Source organism: Triticum urartu, chromosome 1A, assembly GCF_056163025.1.
Source record: "Triticum urartu cultivar PI428250 chromosome 1A, HENAU_Tu73, whole genome shotgun sequence".
NCBI classification, from domain to species: Eukaryota; Viridiplantae; Streptophyta; class Magnoliopsida; order Poales; family Poaceae; genus Triticum; species Triticum urartu.
Genome location: NC_141873.1, coordinates 29197486 through 29215328, shown reverse-complemented (window position 1 = coordinate 29215328; position 17843 = coordinate 29197486). Strand labels below are relative to the sequence as shown.

General features: G+C 47.8%; 2 pseudogenes; one reads left to right on the top strand and one right to left on the bottom strand.

Annotated features, from left to right (window-relative positions):
* Positions 1-908: 908 nt before the first annotated feature.
* LOC125532625 (DNA-directed RNA polymerase IV subunit 1-like) overlaps positions 909-17843 on the top strand; it is a 34964-nt pseudogene continuing 18029 nt past the window's right edge.
* Positions 5645-10118, bottom strand: LOC147988716 (uncharacterized; annotated as a pseudogene).

Below are 17843 nucleotides of genomic sequence, written 5' to 3'. Positions count from 1 at the left end.
TTTTTCTTTACTTGCTCTATTTTCTTTTCCTTTCATTGTTTTTTCTATTTCTTTATTGTTCTGCATATGCTTTTCTTTTCTTTTCCTTTTTTCTAATTTTGATTTTCTTTCATTCAAGAAATACTTGTTAAAAGATATACCAAAATCTACTAAAAATACAAAAACATTTTTTAAATAGGTGAGCACTTTTTAAAAAGTGTAACATAAATTTAAAAATTTCATGAACACCTCTCAAATTTTGTGGGTTTTTAAGTCTGATGATATTGTTATACAAAATGTAACGCAATTTGAAAGAAAAAAATCATCCTGTATTAAGAAACATATTTATTATACAATGTGTATTTGGGAAAAGGTTCAATAATTTATAAAAGATTAGTCCAATAATTTAGAAACATTCAAATTGTATTTCAAAAAATGTTTCATTGTGTAATTTGGGAAAGATCAATGTTGAAGCCATGTTGAAAACACATAGTAGAGGTTGAGGGCAGCACTTGCAGTTGTGTGCCTAGTGGCAAACATGCAACCACCGTCTCTCTCGACAAAAACACCACTTTCGCCCTGCCAAGTTGCAGTCGCATTGAATACATGCTGTTGCAATTAGGGAGGGGGGCAACTTTTGCAGTTGCATGCCTAGTGACGGACATGCAACTATCCATCGGCGGAGCTTAGTTGGGGCTAGCAGGGGCCATGCCCCCAGCCTCACTACAAAACCTGAAGAAATTTTTGGGGATTATATAATTTTAGCTCAGCCCTTAAACAACCATATTTTCTACCTCAGCCCCACCCCCTCCGCCCCGAACATCCTGTCTAGCTTCGCCACTGCAACTGCCATTCTCCCCCTACAAAGCACCACTAAGTTATAGTCGCCTGGAAGACATGCAGTTGCAGTCGGGGAGCACCCTCTACTCATGGCCAGTTGCCGCCAAGTAGGAGCATCCTCTGCAACATCTTCTCGACATGATAACGAGCGCAAAGGGAGGTCGGAGACGGACTGGCGCGACGGCTGGGTGACGTCGGGTGACGAGCTGGCGGTGGTTGGGTGCACGCGGCAGCGGCGATGGGCCAACCCATCGCGGCTCAGGCGGGCGTGAGATGTATGTGGCATGGACACAGGCAGCGATGGTGGAGAGGTAGGGAGGAGGAGCGAGCACCGCGTGGCCAGCGGCGTCCTTGCAGGTTGTGGCTCGTCGGTTGCCGACAACCAGGAGTGGGAGGTTGGGACGACCACCTAGCTGCATCAGGCGCGAAGCTCTCTCCTCGCGAGAGAAGGAAGAAAAGGGCGAGAAAAATTTGGGCGGGGTGAAGGCAAGATTCGGTAACCTTGCTGTTTTCTTTGCGCGCGGTAGGTTTCTGGTAAGTGTGAAAAACTAGCGTGGAAGTGTGGGGGGAGGGGGGCCAATAAAAACCCGGATACCAGGCTATTAACTCCCGATCTAGGAGTAGAGATAGCAGGCTTTTTGCAACTAGTTGAAATTTGATAAAATACCACATTGTATTTTGCATCTTCATTAGAATACCACCTTTTTGGGATTAAATGTCGCATTTGCACTTTTTGAAGAAATCCAGTCTAGTGACCAAAAAAAAAGTGTAAACCTTCAAAGAGAAAAGAAGGGGGAAGAAAAGGAGAGAAGCAAAAACTCCAACCCTGTCGTCTCAGCTCCCCGCGCGCTTCCTCTCCCGAGAATGCAGCGCGGGCAGCGCCGCCGCATTCAGCCCCTCCGAGGCGCCCCCACCCCTGCCGCGTGCTTCTCTCTGCAGCCGTCTCCCGGCCGGGTGGATTGCTCCCGAGTCCCGACCCACAAATTTCCAAAAGGCCAGGCTGCTACCGCGCTTGTGCTCCCCCCATCTCTTCCTCGCACGGCAGATTGTTGCGCCGGCGCCGGCGCCGCCACCTTCTACTGCTCCTCGATCCGGCTAGGCGTGGATTTGTTCCACCCTTTGTTGCAGGTTGCAAAAAAGGTCTTTATTTTTCTGTTGTCGACTTCGGTCCTTCATTTTCCTATATAAAAACCCTACTTGGTTTCCTATGTCTAATTAACCTCCTTTTTGCACTGACTAATTCCCGCTTTTCCTGTGCTGATGGCCCGTTTGCTTCGGCTCGATACGAGTGCTTGAGATTGACATGAGATTCCTCGTTCCAAAGCAATCCCTGTAGAAATTTCCTGTTTCTTCTTGTACTCCATCCAAAAGCAATCCCTGGAGTATTAACGATTTAGATTCTTTTCATTTTTGTATGCCATCATATACTTCTGTCAGTGTGATATTTCTATGTGTGTTCGTTTCTGCAGGATGGATGAGGCAATTACTGAAATGGATCCGCTGATCGCGGAGGTGGAGCTAAAGGCAATCAAATTCGATCTCATGTCCAGTAAAGATATGGTAATCTTTTATTTACTTTGCCTCCACAATTTTTACCCTGCGGAAAGTATGTTAAACTGACAGGCATTTCCAGAAAAAGTATAGCAGCGCGAGCATTGCAAAAGCATCTAATGTCACTAGTGCGAAGTTGGGATTACCAAATGGGGCAAAAAAGTGTGAGACTTGTGGATCGCACAGCAAGTGTGATGGCGATAGTGAGTAATATTAAGCATTCAGCACCAAATTTATCTTGTTTTATCTTCTTAATCCAAAATTAATTGACTTGTCGAAATGTTAGGTCATTTCAGTGTCATTAAGCTGCCGACAATTGTGTTCAACCCATATACGGTTGAGGAAGCTGTTCAGTTACTGAATCAGATATGTCCTGGCTGCCACACTCCAAAGAAAAACAGATATTCAAAGGTTTGTAATGGCCAAATTAACCTATTTCATCTTCATTTAGCAATTTATTTTCTTTAATCATTATTGATCTTCTAAACTAATGTCGGTGTGCAAAGGCCTGCATATACAAAATAAAACGCCGTAAAACAAACATCGGTACTGTTGTCATAGCTAGTGTATATTTTTCCATACATAATGTATCCTTAAACAAACTGCTGCAATGTGGAAACCAAACTTTATATTAATTACTTACACTTTGTTTGTTTGAACATTTGGAATTTGTGAGAAGATATTTACATCCCAAAAGCACATAAGAAGATATGTAAGCATTGCAAAAAAAAAATGTGGATATGGGCTCTCTTTTTTGGTATATCTGGTTGGTGCGTAAATACTCCTCTAACATGTTGATTTTTGTTGTTGAAGAGGTGGGATGGGGCTACAAGTCAAGCAACTTGCAAGTATTGCTCAGTAAGTGCATGTTCAGACGTTTTGGCCTGTGTTTCTACATATTGTATTAAACCTCGACCTTTTTTACTGAACAGAAGGATGACACTAAACAATACCCTGATGTAATATTTAAGACGCTGGCAAGCCCGAGAATAAGAGGGTTCAAGAATAAACCTAAACTTCAACAGAACCCTACCATTATGGAACAGAATTTCGGTTACCGCAGAAGTTGTTGGCAGAGTGACAGACAAGTTACCCCAGGACTATTGGGATTTTTTACCTCATCGCCACCCCTCTCAATCAAATATGACCAAGATATTGATATCTCCATCCCAAGTAAGTATTTTCTATATATTCAGTTTGTTAGTCTGCTCTGAGTTGGCTTGCAGAGCAGATCTGGTTTTACTGCAACATCTTTTCATGTTTCATAAAATGTTATATATTATTGGCTGACAATTCATCAACTTTGTCCCTGCCATACTTTTATCAACGCTTTAAGTGTGGAATTATAACTTATAAGACAATTTTAAAAAGGGATTTTTGGGTTGCTTGTGTTGTTTTGAATATCTACAACATACAGAAAACAGAACACAACAAATCCTGTGAGATCGAGTAATATGATGTGTTATTATTTGGCAAAGTAGTTTTGCATGATCATTAAGGCAATACACCTGATCCTTATGATGCATTACCTTTCCGGTAAAAAAAATAGCTATGGTGCATTACGAACTCTGACACAGAATGCCCTCATAAATTGTAAATTAACTCATCCACTTCTCAGTGATTTTTTTTAGAGAAGACTTCTCGGTGAAATTATGCTGTATATTCTAGTTTTGTTCAGTGCATGGTATGTGGATGTAAATATAATTTAAGTGATAAGGGCAACTGGGCCAATGCTATTTTCTCAAAGCTTCTTTTGGAAGGTGGTATGCATATTCTTGTTGGCCAGTGCATTGGTATTGCTATGCTAAGTTTCTTTCAAAAGAAAATGGTGAGCAGCTGACCATATAATTTTACATTATTTATTATGGTTAAAATCTTATTTCCTTATCATGTTTGCAGTTCCGTCACATATTGAAACAACTTGATGATCCTGATCTTATTAGCCGGTTTGTTTCAAGGCGGGAGCTAATTTATCTGTCTTGTTTGCTGGTGACTCCTAACTTCCATCGTGTGGCAGAGTTGCCCTATGAGTTCTCAGATGGCACTCGCTTTGTTTATGTATGTGACTATGTGATATCTCGCTGGCGAACTTTGTACCCAAGATTATTTTCTGTATCATACCTTCAACTTTTTCTAACAATTTCCCCTTAAATACTTTTGTTAAATGCAACCAGATCCATTGTACGGTGTAAGGATTAAAATCTGACCATAAATCATTTAATCAACGAGAGAACCTAATCTAACAATATACATTTCCTACGTTAATAGATTGATTCATCACTATTCTGTCTAATATACTCTCACATGTCTAATACTCTCCGGCTTCCTTATATGTTTGTCGAGCATGCATGTTTTTATTGTGGTCTGATGCACATGAATAGCTGGGCTGTTTTTTTCTGCAGGGAATATCTGGGATGTGTTGGTGTCTTAATTATGAACTTATATGTTTGTTCATTTCTTGTTTGGACGTATGATGACCTGACAAGCTTATAAGAGGACGGTTGATGCCTGTAGGAAAATTTATGACTTGCGTCAGCCTCCACAGTTCAGTGTTCATGCAAACTTACTTGTCACAAGCCTAGTTATGGAGTGCCTTAAATCATCAAAGGCAAGGGAACTGATATTTTCTTTTTGTTACAGTATCCAAGTTTCATGATTATATGTCTTCTGTTCTAATATTTGCATAGCATGATGCAATTATCCTGATAATTTTCCCTATTTTTCTCAGTATATCAGTAAAATTATACAATGTCAAGGCCTCCCCTGCAGTTTTGCGGTCAAGTTTTCCTGTCGTATCTGTAAAGTATTGTCGAAGCGTCTCAACCCCCTGGACGGGAACCCGCGTGCTTATATATTGATAGCGAGAGAAAACCTCTCGAGGAGATTACATAGCGTACGGTTAGAGGACTAACCGGAAGAGTTTACAGAAGATTGGAGATAGATGTAACTTAAACAGGAAAGAAAAACTATCTCTATCTCCTAGAAGTGGCGCCCAAGAATAACTCTTGGCGGCCCATAATATTGGATGTTTAACACCCTCCCTTAATCTAAACTCCTCAATTTGAGATTACGTTTAAACTCTTCAAACGGTCTTGTGGCCAAAGCTTTCGTGAAACCATCCGCAACTTGATCTCTTGAGGGTACAAAACGAATGTCCAGTTCCTCATTCTCTAACAAAATGATAATCTATCTCAATATGCTTAGTTCTTGCATGAAACACAGGGTTAGCAGATAAGTATGTGGCACCAAGGTTGTCGCACCAAAGACAAGGAGTTTATGTGTGATGAAGACCAAGTTCCTTAAGAACAGCTTTCACCCAAATAACTTCTGATGTTGCATTTGCCAATGCCTTATACTCTGTCTCAGTACTTGACCTTGAAACTGTAGCGTGTTTCTTTGCACACCATGAGATCAAATTAGGACCAAGGAAAACTGCAAACCCTCCTGTTGATCGTCTGTCATCCAAACAGCCTGCCCAGTCAGAGTCTGAAAAAGCACTCACAAGCGTGGATGAGGACTTGCTGAAGGTCAATCCAACACTCAAAGTGTGTTTCACATATCTCAATATACGTTTTGCTGCAGTCCAATGGGCAGTAGTGGGTGCATGAAGAAACTGGCAGACTTTATTGACTGAAAAAGCAATGCCAGGTCTGGTAAGGGTCAAATACTGTAGTGCACCTGCCAAGCTTCTATAGTTGGTGCCATCCTCCTGACTCAAAGGTTCACCTTCAGTAAGAGAGAGTCTTTCTGAACTGGACAATGGTGTTGGTGAAGGATTACAATTCTGCAACCCAACTATCCTCAAAAGATCAGTTGCACATTTTTCCTGAGAAAGATGAAGACCACCTTCCTTGTTTTTCTTGACCTCAATACCAAGGAAGAAGTGCAAATATCCTAGATCCTTGAGAGCAAATTCTGAATTCAAATCTGACAAAAGAGCTATCACTGATTCATTGGAAGAACTTGTAACAATGATATCATCAACATAAATAAACACAAAGATTGATGTATGAGACTTGTTGAAGATGAACAGTGAAGTATCAGACTTTGAAGGAACAAAACCAAGTTGCTGCAATTTTGTACTTAAACGAGAGTACCATGCTCTAGGAGCTTGCTTCAGCCCATAGAGAGACTTGTCAAGCCTGCACACATGATACGGTTTGTTCTTGTCTTCAAACCCAAGAGGTTGCTTCATATATACTTCCTCTTCCAGAACACCATGAAGAAACGCATTCTGCACATCTAGCTGCCTGAGACTCCATCCTCTAGATACAACAATAGACAATACAAGACGAATAGTAGCAGCTTTAACAACTGGACTGAAAGTATCCTCGTAGTCTATGCCATACCTTTGCTTGAAGCCCTTAGCAACAAGCCTAGCTTTATAATGATCTATTGTACCATCAGACTTCCGTTTTATGCGGAATACCCACTTGCAATCAATCACATTTTTACCTTGTCGTGAAGGAACCAAGTGCCAAGTACGATTTTTCTGAAGAGCTTGAAATTCATCATCCATGGCTGCCTTCCACTTCGGATCAGCAAGAGCCTCAAGATGTGTGCATGGTTCTCCTGTGGATGCAGCCAAACCAAATTTTGTTTTGTAATTTACAGGTTGAATAACACCTGCTTGGAGACGTGTGCGTGGCGGTGTAGCAGTTTGCGGCACAGAAGATCCAGTGACCGCAGGTGAAGAAAAATCAGCTACAGGGCTCGGAACCGATCCCGAGAAGGCGACTGCATCGTCCGTTGTAGCCTCCATGACCACCGGATCGTCTGTGGCCGAACGAGGCACAGGAGATGAGGAAGGAGCCACAGAAGATCCCGGGGATGCAGCAGAATCGGGGTCGGATCCCACACGGACGCACGCGCCGGGCGCAGTTGACAGGAGTGGACCCCGCCTGATGTAGACGCGGGGCTCAGGGGCAAACCGCGTTGGCCCAGCGCCTGACGTGGCAGCGGACAAGTGGGTCAGGCCGGGTGTTGGCGAGCGCCCAGCCGCAGGTGGATGCGGGCCAGGCGTAGGGCGCGGGGCCGCTTGGCAGATTGGCAATCCCGAGGCCGATGTTGTCGACCCTGGCGCGATCAGAGGCGCAGATCCCGAAGGCGATCGCGTCCGATCGTCCGTGGTAGCTGCAGATCGTGTAGAAGCACCATTTGCTGCCGTTTTTGCACCATTGTGTGCACCGTTTTCACCACTATTGGCCCCTGTAACAACACACTCAGATGCAAAATTAGAAGAATTAGTCGTAATTGAATCAATACAATCATCACTGCCCACACAATCAACTCCGGATAGATTAGAAGGGAGGAGAAGAATCTCCTTTCGTAGAAGGGCACCGACATTGGGATGTAGTTTTTCAAAGGGAAACTGGGTTTCATCAAAAACAACATCGCGAGAAATATACACACGACCAGTTGGAATATCTAGACATTTCACACCCTTGTGTTGAGCACTATAGCCAAGAAAAACGCATTTTTGTGGGCGGAACATGAGTTTGCGAGCATTGTAGGGACAAAGATTAGGCCAACACGCACACCCAAAAACACGAAGTGTAGTATAATCAGGGGTGACATGAAGACGTTCAGTAGGAGTTTCATTGGCAATAGTGCGACTAGGCCACATGTTGATAAGATGGACAACATTAAGAAAGGCTTCGTCCCAAAATTTTAAAGGCATGGAGGCCGCAGCTAGGAGAGCTAGGCCTACCTCAACAATGTGTCTATGTTTCCGTTCTGCGGAACCATTTTGCTGATGGGCGTGGGGGCAGGACACATGATGAGAAATACCTATCTTTTGAAAAAAAAGAATTCAGCTTCTCATATTCCCCACCCCAATCAGATTGCACGGCAATGATTTTGCTATCAAACTTGCGTTCTACTAGAGCTTGGAATTGTGAAAGACTTCAAAAACATCCGAGCGTTTTTTAAGAAGATAAATCCAGGTATACTTGCTAAAATCATCAATGAAGCTTACATAGTAAGAATGTCTACCAACCGAAGTGGGTGCAGGACCCCATACATCAGAAAAAATAAGTTGTAAAGGTTTGGTAGATATACTAGTGGAAACAGGGTACGGTAATTGATGACTTTTTGCTCTTTGACATGAATCACAATAGTTTCTGAATCTCTCTCACCAACAACTGGGAGTTTATTTCTACTAAGAATTTGATGAACAGTGAAAAAGGACGGATGACCTAAATGATTGTGCCACCTTTCAGCGGAGAGTTTGATGGCACCATAGACTTGTTTATTAAACTTGCAGTATTGAGGAAGCAATGCATACAACCCTTGAATACAGACACCCCTATGGAGAACTCTCTTCGTGGCCTGGTCCTTGATCAAAAAGAAATAGGGGTGAAATTCTAGAAAGACATTATTATCAAGAGCAATGCGATGGACTGAAAGAAGAGTTTTGGAAGCATTAGGAACATGCAAAATTTCTTTTAGGACAAGATCTTTATGTGGGATTTTGATAATTGATTGACCAATATGATCAATCTCCATACCTGCACCATTAGCGGCGGTGTAGATCTGGTCGTGGCCACGATATTTGTCATGCATGGTCAGCTTCTCCAACTCTCCAGTAATGTGGTTTGTTGCACCCGTGTCCATGTACCAATTGGTATCGACACCATATGATCCTTCTGTTGCAGCTGCAATTTTCTTTTTCTGGGAGTTGTCATCGGCGTAGCGCCAATCACAATCCTTAGCAATGTGGTTTGTTTTCTTACATATTTGGCACTTGCCTTCATAGCCCTCATAGCCTTGGAAGGGGCGCCTGTTGTTGTTGGAGAGGGGTCGTTGATTGTTGTTGCTGCCATTGTTGTTGGAGGAGTGATAGTAGCCGCCGCCACCACCACCCTGATAGCCGCCACCACCATTGTTATGGTGATAGCCGCCTTTGTAGCCTCCGCCGCCACCATTGCTATGGTAGCCGCCGCCACCACCACTCCCTTGGTAGCTGCCGCCACCACCAGGAGGGCCACCGCTGCTAGGGCCTCCACGGGATCCGTTGCCAGAGCCGTTCTTCTGGTTACGATAGCCACCTCTGCCTCCCTGCCTGCCTCGGGAAGCAGAGTTCGCTGAGGATTTGAACCCGCCACCGTTGTTGCCGTGGTATAGTTCGACCCGCTGATCAAAATTGGCCACCAGAGAGAAAAGGAGATCGGCCGTGATGGGCTCGATGCGGACATCAAGCGCGGAGATAAGTGGCTGGTAATCCATATCAAGGCCGGCGACGATGAACGAGATGAGTTCCGGCTCTCCAAGAGGTCTGCCGGCCGCCGCGAGCTCGTCAGAGAGGGAACGCATATAGCCGGAGTATGTTGAGGCAGATTGTGTGCCCTTTTGGGCGTTAGTGAGGGCAGCACGAAGATTGTTGACGCGAGGGAGGGAGACCGCAGCAAACATGTTGGAGAGCGCCGTCCATATTGCATGCGAGGTCTCCAGCGAAGCCACCTGGACGAGGACCTCCTTGGAGAGGTTTCGGAGAAGGTAGGCAACGATTTGCTGATCCTGGACTAGCCAGGGGCATAGGCAGGGTTTGGCATCTCCTGATCCTTGCCATCTTTATCCTTGGCGATGATTGTCTTGGGAGGCTCAGCTATGGTTTTGTCGACGTAGCCATACAAGCCGGCGCCCGGTATTTGGGATCGGGCTTGAGCTCGCCAAAGAACATAGTTCGTCTTGGTGAGAGGCTCGGAGATGTTGTAGTTTAGGCCGGAGGAGGACATGGCGGCGATGGAGTTGATCGATGAAGGTCGATGGGGATGATCGATGGAGGTAGATGAGCTAGATGCGATGGAAAAGGCCTGCTCTGTATACCATGTAAAGTATTGTCGAAGCGTCTCAACCCCCTGGACGGGAGCCCGCGTGCTTATATATTGATAGCGAGAGAAAGCCTCTCGAGGAGATTACATAGCATACGGTTAGATGACTAACCGGAAGAGTTTACAGAAGATTGGAGATAAGATGTAACTTAAACAGGAAAGAAAAACTATCTCTATCTCCTAGAGGTGGCGCCCAAGTACTCTTGGCGGCCCATAATATTGGATGTTTAACAGTATCATCTGTACATACTTCAATAAAGAACAATTAAACCAAATTCTGCACTTCATAACCCCAGCCACACACACACACACACACTTGTGCGCGTGCCACTTCTCTGTTGTACTCCAGTAAAAAGACATGTTAGTTTATTATGATGCCGCTGGTAAAACTAATAAAGCTTGTGCCGGTCCATAAACTGAGGGTCCATTGATTTTTGCAGCGTTAATGCTTTTTGCTGGTTGGTTCCATTATCACAAAGCCGCTCCCAAATTGGCCTGGTTCCAAGACGTAGAATCCATGTTGAATCATCACTTAGTGGGATTATTAGGACTTGGGTCTCTTTCTTGGGCGGGGCACCAAATTCATGTATCTTTACCAATTAACCAATTTCTTCACGCTGGGGTGGACAGAGGTTTACAACAGGGCAAATAGGTTCGATACAAAGTCATTAGAAGACCGTATGGAGTGGCACAGAGATTTGATCACTTTTGTTTTTTTTTCTTCCCCTATGCATAGCTTTGGTATTATATGACTTTGCTATTTGCCGGCGTATTTTGTGTGTGTGCGTTGGTGTTGGCTTATGCATCCTAGCTATGCAAAGACCAGGTGTGTGCTCATTGTGTTTGTTTCCTCTTGATGCTTCATTTTATGTCAATAAAATCCATCCTTTATCAAAAAACAATGTTGACAGGGGCGTTTCTAATGAGGATAAGTGTATCATCCACATATTGAAGATGGGTGAGGCCACAAGGAACCACCCCAGGGATATGGCTGTCTGCCTTCGCGTCATCTAACATGGCAGCTAGGCAGTGGCGGAGCTTCCTTAGGGCCAACCTGGGCCATGGCCCCCCCTGCTTGTGTAGTTTTCTTATATTATTAGCACATAATTAGACAGAAATGATGGTGTTTTGCCCAATCTTGGTTGAATAGCCCCTCCTACATGGATTAGCCCCTCCTATAATTCTGATCAAGCTCCGCCGCTGCAGCTAGGGCATGAGAGACTAAATTAAACAATGGGCTCCTCTGTACTTCCTAAAGAAGGGGCCCTCTTCCCCATTGATATTAATAACCAGCTGCATCATCCAGCTAGTCATCTAGCCTCAAAGCCTTTATTATGGAGGATCTCCTCAAAGAAGTCCCAACTAACTCGGCTCGGATCATATGCTTTCTCGAAGGCCGGTGCTAGGCGCTGCTCGGCCAGCCCAAACTTGGGCCGGTCGCCTCGCAGCTGTTTGATGCGAGAGAGCAGGAGCGTTTGATTCACCTTGCGCGTCGTTTTGCTGGCTTCAGTTTGTGAAGAAAAAAAATCCCCTCCATGCTCAGATGCTGAGCGTATCTCGCTCTTCTCGCCGGACCCCAGCTCCAGTGGCAGCAAAATAACCAACGGACGCAGCCAGCGGGCACATTCTCACCCATCTCCCCATGTTGTTCCTTGTCGCTGGCCTACACACCGGCGTCGCGCCTTCTCTCAATCGGTCAACCGCGGTCGTAGATGCATTGAAGCCTGTTGTAGCAAATCGTCATCCCTGGCGTGTTCGCCGCAGCCTCTTGCCCCAATCAGAGCACCCTCGCGGGACGTCGAAGCTTCTTGCATCGCTGGTTGCAGCACTGGACCGCGCCAGCTCCAGTATTTATCAATGTGCCACCCCGCCCGCCGCAGCACCGTCTTGTGTCGTTGCAGCTTCCGGGGACAATGGTTCCAGCAAATCATGGTGCCTCTTCCAGCATTTTCGCCACTCCCCGCCACACTTGCAGCACCACCGCATGCCTGTTGTAGCTCCCGGAAATGCAGGTTCCAGCAAATCACGGAGCTGGTTCCAACATTTCCGCCGCGCAATCACACCCCGTCACAGCACCGCTGCAAACAGTTGTAGCTCTGAGGGACAATGGTGCAAGCAATTCGCGGAGCTGGTTCCAGCAAAAATGCAGTGATGTTCCAGCATTCGGTGGCGTTGTAGTCTGCTTCCAGCACCGACGACTCCTGGTTCCAGAAAATCGCGCCGCTGGTTCCAGCATGCACTGAAGCCGGTTCCAGCTACCACCAACGCCGGCAGAAACAATCTTCGACTACAGTGCGCTGCCCGTCGTAGCTTCCGGTGTCACTGATTGCAACTCCTGGATCAGCTGGTCCCAGCTCTCTGTGCTGCTGGTTGCAGCTCAACCTCATGTGGCGCTGGTGCCTCCAGCCCACCGCGCCTCCAATTGCAGTGCGCTATGCGTCCCACCCCCCGCATTGCACCGGCTAAAGCAACGCCGAGGGACGGATGTGCTCCTTGCAGCAGTGGGCCTCATGTGACTTGCACCATATGATATACAAATTGTTCTAACACTTTACCTGATTGTAGTGGAGAATATCTCATGTACCAATCCTGCACCTTGATATGATGCCCTCTGTAAACTGATTAAACATAACCGACAAAACATAGCTGTTTCATCTAGTCCCTTGCTAACCACTAAGATTTAATTCGGTTAATTTTGAAGGATGAGTATCAGATTCAGTGAAAGAAAAGTCTTTTACCTGAAGAGAACATATTTGGTCTATCTCCATGGCTTACAAGTTATCATTGATATCTAACTGTTTGTTTTTTTGTTATTACTTCATAACAAGTAAAATAAAATGGTTTTTTAACCTACTTGGTAATTCTGTCACAAAATTAATATTACTATGCAGTTGAGACTTTGAGGTGACATTGTGCTTACTGCTTATGTCATATGCTTTCACTTGCTTCATTGACATTTTATTTATTTGCAGTTACACTCTAAAAGGACAGATAAGGAATCATCAAGAGACACATATGGAATGAAATGGTTGAAGGATTCCATTCTCAGCAAACGATCCAATAATTCTTTTCGGAGTACTATGGTCGGTGATCTGAAGATTAGATTACATGAAATTGGCATCCCTATGGATTTAGCTTCGAAATTGCACGTTTCTGAGTATGTTAACTCATACAACTTCGACAACATAAATTCTAAGTGCAACCTGCACCTTCTTGCCAAGGAAGAACTATTAATTAAGCGCAATGGAAAGCGAATCCTTGTTAAGGAGGCAAATCAGCTGGTAATTGGTGACATTGTGCATAAGTTATTGCAGGATAGTGATTGCATTCTTATCAATAGGCCACCATCACTACATCAACACTCACTTATTGCGCTATCTGCGAAGTTATTACCAGTTCAGTCAGTTCTTTCAATCAACCCACTGTGTTGTGCACCTTTTATGGGAGATTTTGATGGAGATTTTTTGCATGGATATGTCACACAGTTTATACAATCAAGTGCTGAGCTTGGAGAGCTAGTTAGCTTAAGACGCCAACTGTTGAATGTGCAAGATGGTCGAAGTTTGGTGTCATTAACACATGACTCTCTGGCTGCTGCGTATCTATTAACAAGCTCGGAGGTTTTACTGGAGAAAACTGAATTTCAACAATTTCAAATGTTATGCCATCCACTCTCTCTGACAGCAGCACCATCAGTATTTAAATCTGTATGCTCTCACGGTCCACTGTGGACTGGTAAACAGTTGTTCAGCATGCTGCTTCCTTCTGATATGAATTTCAGTATTGATCCTAAGGTACACATCATAGATGGTGAAGTTCTTGCCTGATCATCTGATTCTTTATGGCTACAGAATGGCTTGTCTGGCCTTTCCTCTGTCATGTTCAAAGAATGTGGTGACACGGCTCTCAAGTTCCTTTCTTCTGCTCAGGATATACTCTGAGTTTTTAACAATGAGGGGTTTTAGTGTCTGTCTTTCAGATATCTATCTATACTCAGACCATAACTCAAGGAAAAAACTTGCCGATGAAGTTAATCTGGCACTGGATGATGCTAAAGAGGCTTTTCATATTGAACAACTATTGCTAAGTCCAAATTCTATACTTAATTTGAAGTGTTATGATGACTGTGCTGATCTCTCAAATGCTTATGAACAGTCTGAGTTCATGCAGAACAATCTATCAATCATTAAATCTTCAATCATGGCGTTTAAGAGTGTGTTCAATGATCTCCTAAAGATGGTTCATCAACACACGTCCAAAGATAATTCAATGATGGTGATGATTAATTCCGGAAGTAAGGGTAGCATGTGGAAGTTTGTGCAACAAACTGCATGTGTCGGTCTTCAACTTCCAGGAAGCAAATTTCCCTTTAGAATTCCTCCAGAACTCTCGTGTGCTAGCTGCAATAGACATAAATCATTGAATGCTGGGAGCACGGCTGAATGCTTGGGAGGCCAAAACCTATATGCTGTGATAAGGAATTCTTTTGCAGGTGGTTTAAATCCATCCATTGGAGTGTCTTCTTCATTCAATATCTGGTAGAGAAAATTTCTTCAGTGCGAATGCAGATGTTCCTGGGACATTAACAAGAAAACTAATGTCACCTGAGGGATGTATATGTTGCTTATGATGGGACTGTTAGAAGTTCTTCCGGGCAGCAAATAGTGCGGTTTACTTATGATACTGCTGAACCTGGTGCCCCTGTTGGTTCTTGGGCTCCATGTTCCATTTCAGAAGCTGCATATGGAGCTTTGGATCACCCAGTGAACAGCTTAGAGGACTCCCCTCTCATGAATTTGCAGGTTAGTTTCTTTATTTCATGGCCCATGATTATTGTGATCTCCCTTTTCTTTGTTCTGATACTACCTTAACTTCAATTTCAGGACGTATTAAAGTGCCAGAAGGGTATTAGTTCTCGGGATCATTTTGTTTTGCTTTTCCTGTCGAAGAATGTAAAAAAATATAGATACGATTTGGAGTACGCATCGCTAGAAGTCAAGGATCATCTCGAACCAGTGAAGTTCTCTGATTTGGTTGACACCGTCATGATTCTGTCAGTACATTTGAACCATCTTTTTTCCTATCACTTTACGTTTAATACTGTTTAATTAATAAATAACTTTTGCATTTTGTTCTAAAGATATGGGGGAGGTGGTATCCAGTCAACCAAAGAAAGTCCATGGATTACTCATTTTCATCTAAACCAGGTCTTATTATTTTGAAGCGAGTGATCCAGAGGTGGTCGGATGGACGGCTCTGGCGACTGCTCGGGCGGCGCCCCTGGCGACACGGTCGCCGCGGTTGCCCCGCCACCGCCCCTCCTCCCGTCCCCCCGTCCCCCCGTCCCCCCCCCCCCCCCCCCCGAGCCCCGCCCCCTCGTCGGCGTCTGCCGCACCTGTCCCACCACCGACCCCCTCCTCTGGTCCGCCGCGGGTCGTGTGGGCTGACCTCGCCGAGGCCGACGATGTCGCCGCTGGGCGACCCATCGTGTGCCGGGATCGTGTCCCTCCCAAGGCTCCGCCGCGGCTGCCGCTTCCCGACCTCGCCGGTGGCCCTACTCCCAGGGGTGGGAGTTCGGCCGCCCGCGGGTCAGCTCGACGCCGGCGCCTCCCTCTGGCCTCCTCTCCATCGCGGGGGTCGCAAGGTCCGACCTTGGGGTCCGGGGTGCCCTCCCGGCAACGCCGTGCCGGCAGCTGGGGTGTTGCCGGCCGCGCGGACCGTGGTCCTGCTCGCGCCTCATGGAAGCCCTCGACCCCGGCCATGCCCCCCTCTGCTCCGGCCCGATCGTCTCCGGCGATCCCGCCCGAGCTTGCTGTGGCCCTCTCCCGCCGTGCCCCCTTCCGCCCCTTCTTCCCGTCTCGCGGTCCCTCCGGGCCCCACCCTCCGGGTCGCATTCATGCCCCGCCATCCCCTCGCCGTCCCCGCCCCCCCCCTCCCGCCGGCGGCCACCGCGGCGGCGCTCGGGGAAACCCTAGCTCCCCTCTTGGCCACCCCGGGGCGCTCGTACCAGGTCGTCGTGCTCCTGGGCCGGCATATGGACCTGGCTGCTAGCCCCCTTCCCGGGGCGTTGACCACGGGCGCGGCCGGTGGGATGCGGGCCACCGCGGGTGTGGTGGGCTGGCCCAGCGGACCGGTCCCACCCCGCTCGGCCCAGACTCTTCCGCAGTCGGCCTCTGGCCCAGGCCAGCGATTTATCTGGCCCCTGGTAGGGTTTCCTCGCCCCCCGAATCCCACCCCCACGCCGCCTGCCCCCTGTCTCGCCCTGGTTCCAGCCGACCCGCCTCGCCCCCTGCTCGCCGGCGTCGCCGACCTCCCTGCGCCCCCTTCTCACCCCCCGCCGACCATGACTCGGGAGTGGGGGGACGACGCTGGGCGCCCCAAGCGACGGGCTGACGACCGCCGTGAACCTCCCCGCTCCTCCCTCGATGGCCTACGGCCCGAGGCCGACCTGCGGCAGTAGCTCGCCTGCCGACCGGCTAGGCGATCCCCGGCGCGCGACTCCCGCCGCTCCTCCCCCCGTCCATCTCGCCGCTCACCGACTCGCGACGACCGCCGCTCGCGCTCCCCTGCTCGCCGCCCCTCTCCTCTGGCGGAGTCGTGGGACCGTGGTCGGTCGCCGGCCGGGGAGCCTAGGCCGTCCACGCGGCGGCGGTCCCCTTCGCCTGCTCGTCGCCGGGATCGGTCCCCCTCCCCGCCCCGCCCGTTGCCCGTCGCCAACACCAACAGCGCCCCCGCCACCCGTCGTTACCAGCCTCCCTACTCCTAGGCGGCGTTCCCGCCGTCTAACGGTGGTAATGGGAATCGGGGACGCCAGGGCCCCAAGAAGAAGAAGAAGAAGGGCCCCCCGCGCCCCCCGGCTTCCACCTCCACCGCCGCCGCGGCTCCTCCTCCGGGCACCAACGCCTCTTCCGATGGTCCGTCGTGCTTCAACTGCGGCTTGACCGGCCACTTCCAGGTGGCTTGCCCCAACCCTCCGATGTGCTACCTGTGCAAGGATGTCGGGCACCCCGCGATTCTCTGTCCGGACCACCCGGTGACGGAGGAGATCATGATGTACGGCCACGGCATCGAGGACATGGCCTTCTTCCACATCAAGGTCCAAGAGATCCCCCCTCCCTCCCCCTTGTTGCTGGCGATTGTGTCGGTCATGGGCGAGGCCCTCGCCACCCCGGAGCTGATCGAGGCGGAGCTCAACCACCTGTGCAGGTGCTCGTGGGATTGGCAGGTGACCCCCACCGCATCCAACGCCTTCTCGGTGATCTTCCCCGACGCTATGAGCATGGGACTCTGTACCCGCAGCAACAACATCACCTTGTCCCTCAACGACATTGTGGTGAGCATTTCTGGGCCGAGGTGGGATCCCAAGGCCGTGGCTGTCTTGGACACTGCTTGGCTCCTCATCGCCGGCCTGCCAGATGTGGCCCGGTCTGAGCGGGTCATCCGCAGTATGTCCAAGATCCTAGGCAAGGTGGTGGTGGTCGACGAGCTTTCCCTGCGCAAGGAGGAGGAGGTCCGGGTCAAGGTGAAGTGCCTGGACTCCTCCAAGCTCCACGCCACGATCCGTGTCTTCTTCAACGACGACGGCTACGACCTCAAGATCTGCCCCGAGCCTTCGAACCAAGTCGGCTGCCCCCGCTTCTT